The 16,016-nt window shown below is 39.5% G+C and overlaps 1 protein-coding gene across 2 annotated transcripts in view; it reads left to right on the top strand.

Annotated features, from left to right (window-relative positions):
- The window catches only part of cnmd (chondromodulin), a 97,008-nt gene that overhangs the window by 14,882 nt on the left and 66,110 nt on the right, over window positions 1-16,016 (top strand). The window contains exon 2 of one of the 2 annotated variants that reach the window (XM_069890644.1): window positions 9,337-9,419. The exons of the other annotated variant lie outside the window; for it this stretch is intronic. The gene's annotated coding sequence lies outside the window, so the exon portion shown is untranslated. The remainder of the gene's footprint in view (window positions 1-9,336; window positions 9,420-16,016) is intronic. 2 annotated transcript variants of the gene reach the window in all.

The following is a 16,016-nucleotide window of genomic DNA, read 5'->3' as shown; positions in this document are numbered from 1 at the left end:
CTCTATCCTTTCAAATGCATTGAAAACCCATAGCCTCTCCCATCCACCAGGGTAAGGCACAAAGGTGAAACACCATAAGCACCTAGACATAGTGTCCTTTGGGCTCGTAACAATAGATACTGTTTAAACTACATTTTTTTTCACAGCACTGTCGAAATACCTTTACAATATTGTAATTCCCAGCAATATCCACACTCTGAGAACAGCTTTTTAAGAAATAATTGGCTTACAATGACATGCAGAGTGATTTCACATTACAATTTTGTATTACTAACTAGCAGCATAGTGTGTGTGGAACAATTGGCTGACCAGTGAAACACTTATTAAAGGATGATATTCCTTAGCACACAATGGACCAACTGACCAATCCAATCGCTTTGCACTCAGATGCAAACCACTTGTCTGCTCGTGCCTTTTAGAAGTCCCAACTATTGGAATTTGACATTTGCCAACTAGATGGAAACATTTAAAAAAAACCAAACCCCTTCCACAAATGAATCATGGAATGAGGAAGAGGAAGGAATACAAAAGATTTTGTCAGTTCATTCACAGGCTCTGACTATCACTGGCAATGCCAGCATTTATGGACGATACAAAACTTGGCAGTGGTAGAGTGATAAATGACAAAAGAATATGAATACTGTAGTCTGGAGAAATGAGCATACGTGAAGAAGATGAAGCTTAATGTGAAGAAGTGTTTTGCAATATATTTTGATAGGGGAAATGAAAGAGCTATTATGAAAAAAAGGAAAATCAAAAGAAACTGTAGACACTAGAAATCTGAAAGGAAAATGCTGGAAAAACACGAAAAGAGAAACAATTGATGTTTCAGGTCCAACACCTTTCATCAAACAGAGAAATAGGGAAGCAAGTTCATCTGAATAGCAGAGAAGTTTCTGTTAACCCCAATCCCCATCTTTGTCTCCCATTTCCTTTAGTTCTTTCTCTCTCTTCCCTTTTTCCTTTCAGAGCCAAAATCAGTTCTCTCCTTCCCGCTGATCATATCCAATTAACACCTTTTGTCTGTTGGTCTGGACTCCTCTTTCTCCCAGTCTTCAATTCCAATGCCTGCCTGCTTTTTGCTTATACCTTGAAGAAGGGCTCAGGCCCGAAACCTTCGTTATATATCTTTACCTCTCATGGACACTGCTAGACTGGCTGAGTTCCTCTAGGATTTCTGTGTGTTTTTTTTTCTACAATCACAATGTCTGCAGACTTTTGTGTTTCATTTACAGCAGCGAAGATGGAGAGGACATTGGGTAAAACAAATGGAATTGCTCTGATAAGATTAAATAATGTGAATGTGAAATGACTGTTATGCTCCAGATATAGTGGAGAATAAAATGGACCTGTAGACCCTGTCAGCTTTGATTTAGAGTGAGCTGGCGTTATTGCAGACAAAGATCAAGAGCAGGTGTCAATGCAAGGCCTTAAGAGTGGATCTCAATGTATAAAGAGAGCAATGCCTTAAGAAATGTTGAATGTTTGAACAAATATGTAACCTTGAGTGGGTCCAAATTGTGACAGGTGGAATGTGAGTAAAGTCCTTGTGATTTAAGTTGGAATAAAGGGCATTGTTCTAAAAGGAGTGCAAGAACAAAGGACCTCTCTCTCTCTCTCTCTCTCTCTCTCTCTCTCTCTCTCTTTCTATTCCTGGCTTAATCCATGGACGTTTAGAGCCTAAAAGTGGGAAAGTCATGCTGAATCTTTATAAAGCCTCAAACAGAGAATTGTGCTGAATTCTGGTCTCAGAGATATTAAGGAAATAAAATGGGTCCAGAGCAGATATGCAAGAATGGCTCCTGGAATAAATGACCACAGACACAAAGATGAATTGGAGAGGTTGCAAAAGTTTTCTTTAGAAAAGGAAGGAAGGTTTGGTCAAAACATCTGAAATGATAAGGGGTCCGCACAAAGTGAATAAGGGTAGTTGTTCCTGATGGTGGAAGGCTGAGGACAAAATAAGTTCTCAGGATGGTGCTGAGAACTTCATGGCCATGCATCAGGATCACATAAAAGCCCTGGTGAGCAATGGTAGAAATTCACCACAAGATAGGCTATCAGTCACTTCCTGCACTATCTCGAAGAGTTTGAGGCTCCAATACTGGCTTTGTCCACCACCTCACAATGCACAAAATTGAAGTGTAAGCAAGTCATTCTCTATCCTGAAAGTTATTCTCTGTAACTTTCTTCCTCAGTAACTTCTTCTGCAGATTCAACATGTATCTTTTATTCATCGTCTCCAGTTCACCATTTAAAGTTGTGATAACATGGTTTTTTTTTGCTGTGAAATCATTTCTACTCTATTACAAGATAACATAAAGCTAGTGTAAAGGTCCTGATCTAATTTCAGAGAAAATTTGCAAGAGCTTACCTCAAATTCCTTAATTTAAATTGCACATGTAATTTTACACCAAGACTGTCATTGATGAGGTTGACAAAGTCTCTCATGGTGACGGTCAGAATGTGTATGTCTCTATCCTATTGATTCAAAGATTAAAACGTAATTGACTGATTAAATAGAGAAGTTCAAATTCACTGCAAGATAAAAATCAGGAAGAAATTGTCTCTTCCAAATTGAGATCGGGAGCTGAAGTATATCTACACCACAATTGTCTTTACAATAAGTTTGCTTTTGTGCACCAGCTTTATCCTCTTGCTATGACAAATCGCTGAATATTTTCCAATATCATTTGAATTTGTAGGCCTTTCTTGACTGTTATTAATATTCTAAATTAGATATTCTCATTGATTAACTTAGAGACTTATTGGTTCAAAAAGTGCACAGTTAACTTTTCTCAGGTAGCATGAGTTCCTCACTGGGATGCAGCATGTAATTTGTCTTGAAACAGTGGTACCAACAGCTGCACTGCTGCCTCTCTGCCCCAATAACCCAGGATTAATCCTAGCCTCTGCTGGGGTTTAGCATTCTCTCTGTGAGCCCATGAATTTCCCTTGGGTGGTTTGGTTCCCTTCCAATGATGTGCTGGTTGTTAGTCTAATTGGCAAGTGTATATTGCCCCAGTGAAGGTGGAGTAGACCAGGGTGCCAGAAAAAAAATATAAGTGTAGATGATATTTAATGGTAAATGAAGACATAGCCAGTGGGCCTATTACCATGCTGTATGAATCTGTGACTTCAGTGAGGTGCCATGGCAGGGCTCTGTGTAGATGTGTTTTCCTTTGAATGAGAATTTAAGCAATGATGTGACAGAAAAAGATCCTTGCTACAATTTTAAAGAGATCAGAACATTTCTTTGGATGGTTTGGCCAACACTTTTACTGCCTACCAAAAAAACCCAGCTTGTTTAGTACTTATTTATCTGCTGCTAATTTATTGCATGCAGAATTCTTGCCTGATAATGGTGACTTCATTTCAGAAGTACCTTATTGGCTCTTCACTACTTAAAGGAATTTAATGTTTTGAAAGGTGCAGTAGAGGTGAACATATTTCATCTCTTTTATTCTGATCATATCTTCATGGTATACAGATGTTTGAAATTAACATGACTCATTATAAAGTTTACTTCTCTGTGTGTGATGCACAGCTTTCTTGTCACATTTGATAAACCTTGCATTGCAATGTCCCAAGAGCTAACATAGCTTCAAAATCATTCTCAAAAGAATTTTAGTTGCCAGATTGTTTTCATTGATACTTTGATTACAGCTATCTTACCCAAGGTGGGTGTTAATTTAATCCCAATACTCTTAATTCCAGAACCTTTCTTTTTCCTACATCTCCCTCCTGAACATTACAGTTGGGCTTGCTTATTCAGCATTAAACCGTGCTTAGAGACTGAAGAAGATAATTGCAAAGTTTAATTTGTAGTGGTAATGTTTAAACATCCCAAATCTGAAAGAAAATTAATGATAATTGTTCTACAGTTATTTTTGGCATGCTATATCCAGTCTGTTGGAGATCTATTTCCATACTCTAACCTGACTAATTAAAGTTTCTCTCTCTTTGCCAGTCGCTTTCCCTCCCAAAAATGAAACATCTATCCTTATACAATTATTCCAATGTTTTATTAATTTGATGCTAAATTGCATTCTTACTCATTTTATTTGCTGGGATTCTATTAAACTTATGATACTTATCTGAATATAATTGTTCCCTCTAAACATGACGTGAATCAATTTATTCTTCTTAATGAAGCCCAATGTTTATCAGCTTAAATTGGAATTCATGATTGTAAATAAGATTTGCTGGTCTGAATTATTTGGATCAATAGTGCCACGTGATGAAAAGGAGTCACAGTCCTCAATTTGCCCTAGACATGAGCTAACCCAATCTGCAACACCATTTTGTTTAAAGAAGTAGGTACGTGTTTTATCAGTGGTATTTACCTGATTGTCCACTCTATGGAGAAGTGAAGAAATGGTGGCATATAATGTGTGGGTTCCTGGCTACTCCTTTAACAGGTGGGCATTCAGACCAAGGACAATTAGAAGTAAAAGATGTTTTGAACTTTTGTCTTTCCTGTCGGTAATTGAATGCTTTACAATTAAAAAAAGTCAAGTACTTTTGCCTTAAAACCATAAAGCAGTTTTTTTTTAATGAAATACAATGTGAGTTTCAAATGAAGTGCCATTAATTTACCTGTCCTGCCTTCACTTCTGGTATTTTGACTGATATGGGTTATATTATTAAAATATATAAATATGTTTTTAAAAAAGATTATGGGGGGTTATTATAGTTCACCACAAACAGATACTTACATTTCACATCTTATTTAAAATGCAAGAGCTTTGCTGAAACTAGACATTCAGGCTCTGTGACTTTGCAGAGACAATGGAACTACTTTGGAAAAACATTCAAAAGCAGGTGCTGATAAAGATCTTTCAAGGATTGGATTTGGAGCCTTGAAGGGGTTTTGCTTTTTACAAGCAGAGAAAGGCAAGAGAGAGAGAGAGAGAGAGATCAGTTCTGCAGTAGCTTTTGAAGCTGCAACATAGCAAGCTTGTTGAAAACCCCATTTTGAAGAATGATTGTGAGTTCTGAATTCAGCCTGTTGAAAATCCTTGTTGTCCTCACAAGAGAAAATGGCGAGCTAGAGTGTTTGACCTGAAATAAGGGATAAGGGAAACAAGGGGAACTCTGTGGAGACCTGGAAGAAGAGGTTATCATTTGGAAAACCCATGATGGGGCAAGTTTCTTAAGCAAGGCACTGAATTGACTGATCGGAGAAAATCAGTTTGTGTGTGTCCAACGAGCAACAAATTTCTCTCTGAAACCAATAAGAACTTCCCTGAATGGTAACCATTTACCTTTAAGCACCAGAGCCTGATGAAAATTCATAAATGTTAAATTCTGTGCACAGTATACGAATTGCTTGATGCTGGTAAACTTGGAGAAATGAATGATTGGACTATTAAAGCAAAGAACCTTCCTGAACATATATACATTACATACACGGGTGCTTAGAATTAGAAGGGGGTTAATTAGGTTAAGTTAATAGTAATGTTGAAGTTTGATCCAGTTTTTATGTTTAAAGAAAATTAAAAGCAACTTCTGTTCAAGTAACGATTTGTCTTGGTGAATTTCTATTGCTGCTGGATTTTGGGGTCTTCTGGGCTTGTAACATGACACTCTTGACACTTCAAATTCTTCAACCATTAACAGTGCAGCAGTCAGAAGAATAATGAAATCTCGCCAATTGCCTGAATAAGTTCAGCACCAACAATGCTGAAGAAACTTAAAGGCAAATCAGCCTATTCACCATCCAAAGTAATAGAGGCAGATAGAATTAAAATTTATTTAGATGGGTAATGGATATGAAAGGTTTAGAGAGACATGGACTAAATTAGAGGTGATTTAATACTAGCTTTGAGAGAAAGCTGAGTCAGCATGAACTGGTTGGGCCAAAGGCCTTATTTCCATACTGTAAAACTTTATGACTAAATTGACAAAATATGTTGCATTTACTTGTCAATCACTTTAAATTAATCTCCCAAATCTGCATCCTTTACAATGGGTGACAGGAGTATTAAAATACAAGCATTTTTAGGTTGCAAGTCATACGCCAGTGTGCCACAGGGTCCAAATCCTGAACTCCCCACACATCACCAGAAAGGAAGTACCTTCACCAAAACTGCAGCAGTTTGAGAAGGCAGCTTAAGTGCAATTGGAGAATGAGAAATAAAATGGTGGCTTGCTGAGAATGCCCATATATTGACAAATTATTAAGTAATAAAAGGATATCTGTATCCTCCCATCTTAGAAGCTTCTTGTTCAGAAAGATTTATTCGGAACTGCCATAAATTTACCAATTATTTGAGGGAGTAATGCATTCAATTTTAATTCCTTACTCTTTTCTGAAGCTTGATGAGTCATTCCTGTTCAAGTTTCTTCAGCTATTCCTTGCATGAGCTGTTGTCATAACTGGATGTACTATTCTAACAGGCTCCTGACAGCTGTTTACATAGGTGATGTCATCTCAAATAGATGCCTATGTTTTAAATTGCATCAAATTGTTATGCCTTCACCACTATGTCTGTTGACTCAGAATTACTTCTGATTTAGATATTCAGATCCATTTTGAAACCTTCCCTGGTTTTGTTCCTCCCCATTTCAGAAATGGCTCCCATCCTAATAATCTTTTGAGATATCCACAGTTTTTTATTTTTGGCCTAAATCCCTGAATTTGATGCTATGACCAGCTACAGCCACGCATTCAAATGCAAAGGCCTTGCGCTCTGCAATATCCTTTTTAATCAATTCACCTCTATTTCCTCGTTTCTTTTTAAACTTGCAGTCATCCATCCCATTACCTCTTGTATCAAATTTTGTTTGGTAGCAGTGAACACCTTGGGATGTTTTACTACATTAAATGCGCTGCATTAATGCAAGTTGTTCATGTTGTTGTCTACCCATTTAACTTTTGAAATTTCTAGATAACAACAAATTGCCGTAGGAAAATACAAGAGGGTCTTTGCCACGTTTGGTAGCAGTGAACACCTTGGGATGTTTTACTACATTAAATGCGCTGCATTAATGCAAGTTGTTCATGTGGTTGTCTACCCATTTAACTTTTGAAATTTCTAGATAACAACAAATTGCCGTAGGAAAATACAAGAGGGTCTTTGCCACTTCAAGCCCTCCTCCTTGCCATTCTCCTTCCCATTCCCACAACATTCTGAATCATTTTCTCTTGTCCCGGATAAGATTTAATAAACCATGACTGTCTAATTCACAAGTATCCCTCCTTCTCCTTTGTACATTTTGGAATCCACTTTCACTCAAAAATGTTTTCCATTTGCAAATATATTTTAATGTGAAAGCCTCAGTAATGGGTGCCTGAACACCTTTTGCAATCTAAACCCAGGATTGTCCCTTGAAACCACAATGCATGGACATGACAGCATGCAGTGAAGATAAATGTTAGTTAATGAGTCCATTTAATCTATCCTGCAGACCTTATTCCACCTTTATTAATGGTTGATACAAATTGTTTCATTTATTCTGGCACCATCAATATTAAAAGGGCAATTATATTTTAAGTTGTAAACAAGCATTGTGGTAACAGTCACCTCTGGATAAGTGTGCTCATTTGTATTGACAACAAATTTATTTGAGTGTGACGGTGTGGGTGTCAATAGGCTTGCTCACCTCTTTTGAGATGTTTGTTGCTGCATGTTAAAAAATGTCTCCACCATAAATGAATTAAAGTCAGCTCTGATTCCTGCTCCAGAAGCTAATCTATCTACTGAATAAAACTAATTATCCAATTTTCTCAAACTTATTACTGAGAAAGGCTATCAGATTTAATAATAAGTACATCTCATGTAAATGATCTTGAAGCCCTTCAGTTCATTTTACGTGGACTACAGAATTCTTGATTAATATTTTTCACTAACACTAGAAACCAATGCTTACCTGTAAAGCTACAATTGTTAACTCATTTCTATTCCCATAACAAACACCAAATGTTAAATCCATTGGAAGATGTGGTCCCTTTTCTTATTTATAACTCTGTTGCCCGGAAATTATTTTCAACCATTGATAATGCAAAACTGGCAATATTGATCTAGTCACATATTATATCCCTCTTTCTAATCAGAAGAATGCTTGGTACTTCACTGGTCAAATGATGCACCTTTCATATTAACGTGTGCTTCTATAATGGACAATTTGTGTTTTTAGTGGAGTATATCTTATTAACGTGTTTACATTGTTCTGCATCCCTCCTTCAGCAGCTAAATAGCTTTTTCTAAATTTGAAGGACAAAATTTAATGCAAAATTGGATCAATTTATGTCTGACTTTTACATGTAAATCATGCCTGGTAATCATAATTCATCTTATTTGATGTATTTTCACCCATTAATTCCTACCTATTGGGAAATTGGACTGAATAATTCTGACCTACAGTTACCTCAACACAGGTTTAATTTCCCTATCATATTTCTCACGTATGATCACTTAATCAACACAAATAGTACATTTTAATTATTTAATGACAGAACCTGGATCTGAAGATGATAACCATCGTCACAATGAATTCAATAAAATGAAGAGTACATCATGTAGTTACTAGCGAATTATGTATAATTTTGTGTGTTCTCAGTCCCCCAGCACATAACTTTTAATGTTCAAAGTTCCTCCTGTAAGATATTTATTAGAGAACCTTTGATGCCAGCAGATCTCTGAATAAGTCAGGATTTTTTTTTTATATAAATGAATAGGGGAGAATCATTTACTCTTTGATCTGTGGACCCAAAGGCTGCATCTAAGCAGAGGTTCCTGATCTCTTCTGCAAACTTGGGAATCATTGGAGCTTCCTCAAAGTAAGAGTAGTTTCCTCATGGAGACCCTATGCCATTGCTCCCCATTGTCATTTTTCCCACCCTCCCCATATTCCACAATCACCTCCACCATTCACCTTCTTCCCATGATAACCATAAGCTGCATTAAGGTACTATATTTTAACGCCCCAGCCCATTTCCCATTGGTCTTTTTTGTCAACTGCCAAGAGTTTTCCAACCGCATGTAACCATGCTAATTCTTCCTTACCCAAACCTAGTTCCTTCTTAAAAACTGGATCACAATCCTGTAGGTCACTGCCAAACTGCATTGTGAGAGAATTTTGTCTCATAGGCAACTCAAATGAAGGCAAGTGGACTTGCCAAAAATGTTTGCTCTTCCTAGCAAAGCCCAGAAGCCCAGAATGATTTCCTTTTCATACATTCTTATGTTGTTCAAACGTACTATTCGCTTTCTTTAAATTCTTGCCCTTTATTGCCCGATCTGAGATTCATTTGAGATCAACTAACCTGAAATTTAAAAAATAGATTTGGCCACCCAAAGAAAATTGGAATAAGAATTTGTTTCTTAACAGTACATTTTTCGCCCGTGGTGATATTAAAGACCAATTAAAGACCTTAAAGGAACATGGCAACTGCTGGAAGTGAAAAGGTCAAGGTGCGTGAATTTGTTCTCTCCTCTCCTAGCAATTTGCGGTGCATGTTGACAATGCAGTGCATAATGATGAATCTCTGAAAGCTTGGCTCAGAGATGAATGAAAAGTTTCTAAATGATGGAGAGTATTCTCCTTCCAAGCATGATGCACCAACTACATGCTATGCTTTCGAAAAGGAGTTGTGAATATTTGAACAATAATTTCATTTCTGGCAACTCAGATCATTGGGCATCACTTCCACTATAATTAGAAGTCAGGGATGCAGCTAAATATATGAACCACAGCACAGAAACAGGCCCTTCAGCGCTCAAGTCTGAAATGTTGGTTATGTATCTTTAACTTTGCTCTGTTAAGTACACAGTTTGCCCATTAGAGTTTTTCCAGCATTGTGTTTTTATTAGTCTGCCTAGTCCCACAAACCTGCACCGAGCCTATATCCCTCCATACACCTCTCATCCATGTTCCTGTCTAAATTTTTTTTAAATGTTAAAACTGAGCCTTCATTCACCACTTTAGCTGGCAATTTATTTCACACTCCCACCACTCTCTGCATGAAGAAGTTCCTCTGAATGTTCCCCCTAAACCTCTCCCTTTTGACCCTTAATCCATGTCCTTTGGTTTGTATCTCAACTACCCTCAGTGGAAAAAGCCTTCTTGTATTTACTCTATCCATACCCCTCATAATTTTATATACCTCTATAAAATCTCCCCTCATTCTTCTATGTTCCAGGTAATAAAGTTCAAACCTGTTTAACCTTTCCCTGTTGTTCAAGTCCTGGAAACATCCTAATAAATCTTTTCTATATTCTCTCAATCTTATTGATATATTTTCTGCAGGTAAGTGACCAAAGCTGCCCACAGTACTCCAAACTTGGCATCACCAGTGTGTTATTCATCTTTACCATGACAGCCCAATTCTTATATTCAATACTTTGATTTATGAAGGGCAATGTGTCAAAAGCTCTCTTTACAACCCTATCTACCTACAATGCCACTTTCAGAGAATTATGCATCTGTATTTGCAGATCCCTCTGTTCTACCACATTCCACTGTTCTCTTCCATTTACCAAGCATGTCCTACCTTAGTTTTTCTTTCCAAAAAGCAACACCTCAAAGCAAGAAATGAAAGAGAAAGAATTTAAAAAAATAAACAGTAGAAGAACACAAAGGAGAAGAAAATAAAAGAAATCGTATCGTCCAAAATTTTGTTTTTAATTATTTTCTGACTTGAATCTTTGGGAGGGTGGAGTGAAGGGGAGGAAAAAAATGAAAATATCACTGTGTATATTTTAAATGATGAATGTTTGCATATATTGTTACTAATATGGTTCACGGTGAAGTATTAAATTAAAAAAATTATTTAAAAAAGCAACACCTCACATTTGGCTGCATTAAATGCAATCTGCTATTTTTCAGCCTATTTTTACAGTTGGTCCAAATTCCTCCAAGTTTTGAAATCCTCCTTTCCTGTCCCCTTTACCTCCAATCTTTATGCCATTTGCAAACTTGTTTATCCAATTTATCACATTATTATCCAGATCAGAGATGTAGATGACAAACAACTACCAACCCAGCACTGATCCATGAGGCACACCACTAATCTCAGGTCTCCAATCGAAGAGGCGATTATCCAGTTCCACTCTCTAGCCTCTCTTGTAAAGCCAAGGTCAAATCCAGTTTACTACTTCATCTATACCAAACCACTGAACCTTCCTGACAAACCTCCCATTTGGAAACCTTGTTAAAGACCTGACTAAAGTTCATGTAGACAACATCCAAAGTCTTTCCTTCATCAGTGTTTCTGTTAACCTCCTCAAAGATTTATCAAACATGACACACCACACACAAAGCTATGTTGACTAACGCTAATCAATCTCTGTCCATCCAAATATTTGTATATTTGATCTCTTAAAATACCTTCCAATAACTTACCTACTACTGACGTCAGGCTCACGAACCTATAATTTCCTGGGGTATTTTTAGAACATTTTTTAAACAACAGAACAACATGAGCTACCTCCAATTACAGTATAGAAAAAGAAATCAAGTCAAGTTGCGTTTATTTGTCATTCACATCATAAACTTTGCAGTGTACAGTGAAAGTGAGATAGCGTTTCTCTGGACTGTGGAACTGGTTAATTACATGGATAAATTACCTTAGAAACCTTTTATAAATAACATAACATCAATAACATTTTACTTATAAATATCATGTTACATATGCTAGCCCTGTGTCCCTGGAGTTCAGAAGCCTCAAGGTTTAAGGGACTAAAGCTGTTTCACAATCTGGTCATGAGCACGTTGAAACCTCTTCCTGATGGCAGGAGGGAGATCTGTGTGCAGCCCTTCACAATGTTTATGGCTTTCTGAAAACAATGGTCATTATAAATGTCTATCATGGCAGGAAGCGAGACCCCAATAAGCCCCTCAGCGGTCTTTACTATCCGCTGCAGGGACTTGTGTTCTGAGATGGTACAGTTCCCGAACCAGGCAGTGATGTGGTTACATAGAATGCTCTCAATGCATCCCCTGTAGAATGTAGTGAGAGTGGAGGGTGGAAACTGTACTTTCCTCAAACCTCCACACGAAGTTGAGGCACGTTGGGCCTTCTTGGCAATGGATCTTATGTTGGGGACCAGGAGAGATCCTCTGCCAGGTGCACAGCAAGAAATTTGGTGCTCTGAACCATCTCGACGGTGGAGGCATCAATGGACAGCAGAGAGTGACTCCCCAATCTCTCTTGAAGTTAACCATCATTAGATATTTTAAATTATTTTTCCGAATTAATCCACATGATGCATACATTGCTGGTGAGGCCAGAGTAAAATGCTCATCTCCAATTTCCCCTGAACTAAAAAGCTATTTATATCAGTTTAGAGGACAATTAAGTGACAACAGCATCATTGTGTATTTGGAGATTGGGAAGAGTGGCTGATTCATTTTCTCGAAGGAGATATGTTGAGCCAAATGGGCTTTTGTAGCAATGACATTGACAAATATTCTCAGTAATATTGGATTTTTTTTAATTGAATTTTTAATTTTTTTAATTAAATGGAAAGTTGAGTTCCAGAATAGGTTTGTCGGGTTCAAAGAGAATCAAGGCTGGACACATTATCAACAAGCAGTGAGCTTGATTTATACATAGCACCCAGGCATGGTATACCAATAAATGAGGGTTTAACTTCTTCAGCACCCACCACCACAGGCATGGTATATCGAGAAATTAGGGTTTAACTTCTTCAGCACCCACCACCCACAGGCACGGTATATGGAGAAATGAGGGTTTAACTTCTTCAGCACCCACCACCCACTGGCACGGTATATCGAGAAATGAGGGTTTAACTTCTTCAGCACCCACCACCCATAGGCACGATATATCGAGAAATTAGGGTTTAACTTCAGCACCCACCACCCACAGGCATGGTATATCGAGAAATGAGGGCTTAATTTCAGCACCCACCACCCACAGGCACGGTATATCGAGAAATTAAGGTTTAACTTCTTCAGCACCCACCTCCCACAGGCACGGTATATTGAGAAATTAAGGTTTAACTTCTTCAACACCCACCACCCACAGGCACGGTATATCGATAAATGAGGGTTTAACTTCAGCACCCACCACCCACAGGCATGGTATATCTAGAATTTAGGGTTTAACTTCTTCAGCACCCACCACCCACAGGCACGGTATATCGAGAAATTAAGGTTTAACTTCTTCAGCACCCACCACCCACAGGCACGGTATATTGAGAAATTAAGGTTTAACTTCTTCAGCACCCACCACCCACAGGCATAGTATACCCAGAAACAAGGGTTTAACTTCTTCAGCACCCATCACCCACAGGCACGACATACCCAGATACAAGGGTTTAACTTCTTCAGCACCCACCACCCACAGGCAAGATACACCCAGAAACAAGGGTTTAACTTCTTCAGCACTCACCACCCACAGGCAAGATATGCCCAGGAACAAGGGTTTCACTTCTTCAGCACCCACCACCCACAAGCACGATATACCCAGAAACAAGGGTTTAACTTCTTCAGCACCCACCACCCACAGGCAAGATATGCCCAGAAACAAGGGTTTCACTTCTTCAGCACCCACCACCCACAGGCACGATATACCCAGAAACAAGGGTTTAACTTCTTCAGTACACCCTACTCATGGGCACAGTATAACATGTAACTAGAAGTACATACACATGAATCTGATCTCCAATATCATCATTGTTCGGGATCCTGGACAGGCCCATCAATTTAATTTAATTTAGACAAACAGGCTATTTTAGGTCATGAACCCATACCACCCAATTTAAAACCAATTAACCTACAACCCCAGTACTTTTTGAACAGTGGAAGGAAACCAGAGCCCCAGGGGATAACCCACACAGACATGGGGAAAACATACAAACTCCTCACAGACAGTGTGGGATTAGGACCCCGGTCCCAATCACTGATACTGTAAAGGCATTGCACTAACCACTATGCCACCCATGTTGCCCTCTCGAGATGCCTGTGGGTTTCAGTCTGGAGTTCAGCAATGGTCACAACTAACAAACACATATATACCAATAATCCAACAAATAACTACACATTGGATGCAAATAAATCACTACTAAACATTCTCAACTTTCAACTGGGAACACAAGAGTTAAATACACAGTACCATCAACTCTCTCTACCTTTAACAAGCACAGAACACTAACAAACAGTTAATTAATTACAAAGATAAGTTTTTTAAATGTACCTTGTCTGCAGCATTGTCCATGGCTTGGGGCAAGGATAGGCCCATTGCATTTGGCCCTCTGGAGCTGCTCAAGACCTGCAGCCTGGAGTTCAGTGATGGTCTCCATGCAGCAACAGGAAACAAAGAGAGAGAGCAGAGACTGCATGTGCCCAGCTTTTTCAATACAAGGCCAATCCACAAGGAGGTCACATGATTCTCCACAATCCCACCAGATTCCAGGAAGAGAAACTACATTATCCTTACAATCCACACTCCCACCAAGTGCCAGACAGTGAGGACACATGACCTCCACAATCCTCTCTTCTTCTTTGGCTTGGCTTTGCGGACAAAGATTTATGGAGGGGTATGTCCACATCTGCTGCAGGCTCGTTGGTGACTGACAAGTCCGATGTGGGACAGGCAGGCACAGTTGCAGCAGTTGCAAGGGAAAATTGGTTGGTTGGGGTTGGGTGTTAGGTTTTTCCTCCTTTGTCTTTTATCAGTGAGGTGGGCTCTGCGGTCTTCTTCAAATGAGGTTGCTGCCCGCCGAACTGTGAGGTGCCAAGATGCACGGTTGGACGCGATATCAGCCCACTGGTGGTGGTCAATGTGGCAGGAACCAAGAGATTTTTTAAGCAGTCCTTGTACCTCTTCTTTGGTGCACCTCTGTCTCAGTGGCCAGTGGAGAGCTCACCATAGAACACGATCTTGGGAAGGCGATGGTCCTCCATTCTGGGGACGTGACCCACCCAGCGCAGTTGGGTGTTCAGCAGCATGGATTCGATGCTTGCGGACTCTGCCAGCTCCACTACTTCGATGTTGGTGATGAAGTCATTCCAATGAATGTTGAGGATGGAGCGGACACAGCGCTGATGGAAGCATTCTAGGAGCCATAGGTGATGACGGTAGATGACCCATGATTCGGAGCCGAACAGGAGCATGGGTATGACAACGGCTCTGTACACGCTGAACTTTGTGTGTTTCTTCAGGTGGTTGTTTTTCCAGACTCTTTTGTGCAGTCTTCCAAAGGCACTATTTGCCTTGGCGAGTCTGTTGTCTATCTCTTTGTCGATCCTTGCATCAGATGAAATGGTGCAGCCGAGATGGGTAAACTGGTAGACCGTTTTGAGTTCAGTGTGCCCGATGGAGATGTGGGGGAGCTGGCTGATGGAGGACCTTAGTTTTCTTCAGGCTGACTTCCAGGCCAAACATTTTGGCAGTTTCCGCAAAACAGGACGTCATGCGCTGGAGAGCTGGCTCTGAATGGGCAACTAAAGCGGCATCATCTGCAAAGAGTAGTTCATGGACAAGTTGCTCTTGTGTCTTGGTGTGAGCTTGCAGGCACCTCAGATTGAAGAGACTGCCATCCGTGCGGTACAGGATGTAAACAGCGTCTTCATTGTTGAGGTCTTTATTGGCTTGTTTCAGCATCATGCTGAAGAAGATAGTAAAGAGGGTTGGTGCAAGGACGCAGCCTTGCTTCACGCCGTTGTCAATGGAGAAGGGTTCGGAGAGCTCATTGCTGTATCTGACCCGACCTTGTTGGTTTTTGTGCAGTTGGATAACCATGTTGAGGAACTTGGGGGGGGGGGGGGGGCATCCAAGGTGCTCTAGTATTTTCCAAAGCCCTTTCCTGCTCACGGTGTCAAAGGCTTTGTTGAGGTCAACAAAGGTGATGTAGAGTCCTTTGTTTTGTTCTCTGCACTTTTCTTGGAGCTGTCTGAGGGCAAAGACCATGTCAGTAGTTCCTCTGTTTGCGCAAAATCCACACTGTGATTCTGGGAGGACATTTTCAGCGACACTAGGTATTAGTCTATTAAGGAGAATCCTAGCGAAGATTTTGCCTGCAATGGGGAGCAGTGTGATTCCCCTG

This window comes from Narcine bancroftii, chromosome 7 (genome assembly GCF_036971445.1).
Source record: "Narcine bancroftii isolate sNarBan1 chromosome 7, sNarBan1.hap1, whole genome shotgun sequence".
Taxonomy (NCBI): Eukaryota; Metazoa; Chordata; class Chondrichthyes; order Torpediniformes; family Narcinidae; genus Narcine; species Narcine bancroftii.
Note: the sequence above shows the minus strand (reverse complement) of the source record. Positions and strands in the feature narration are given on the sequence as shown.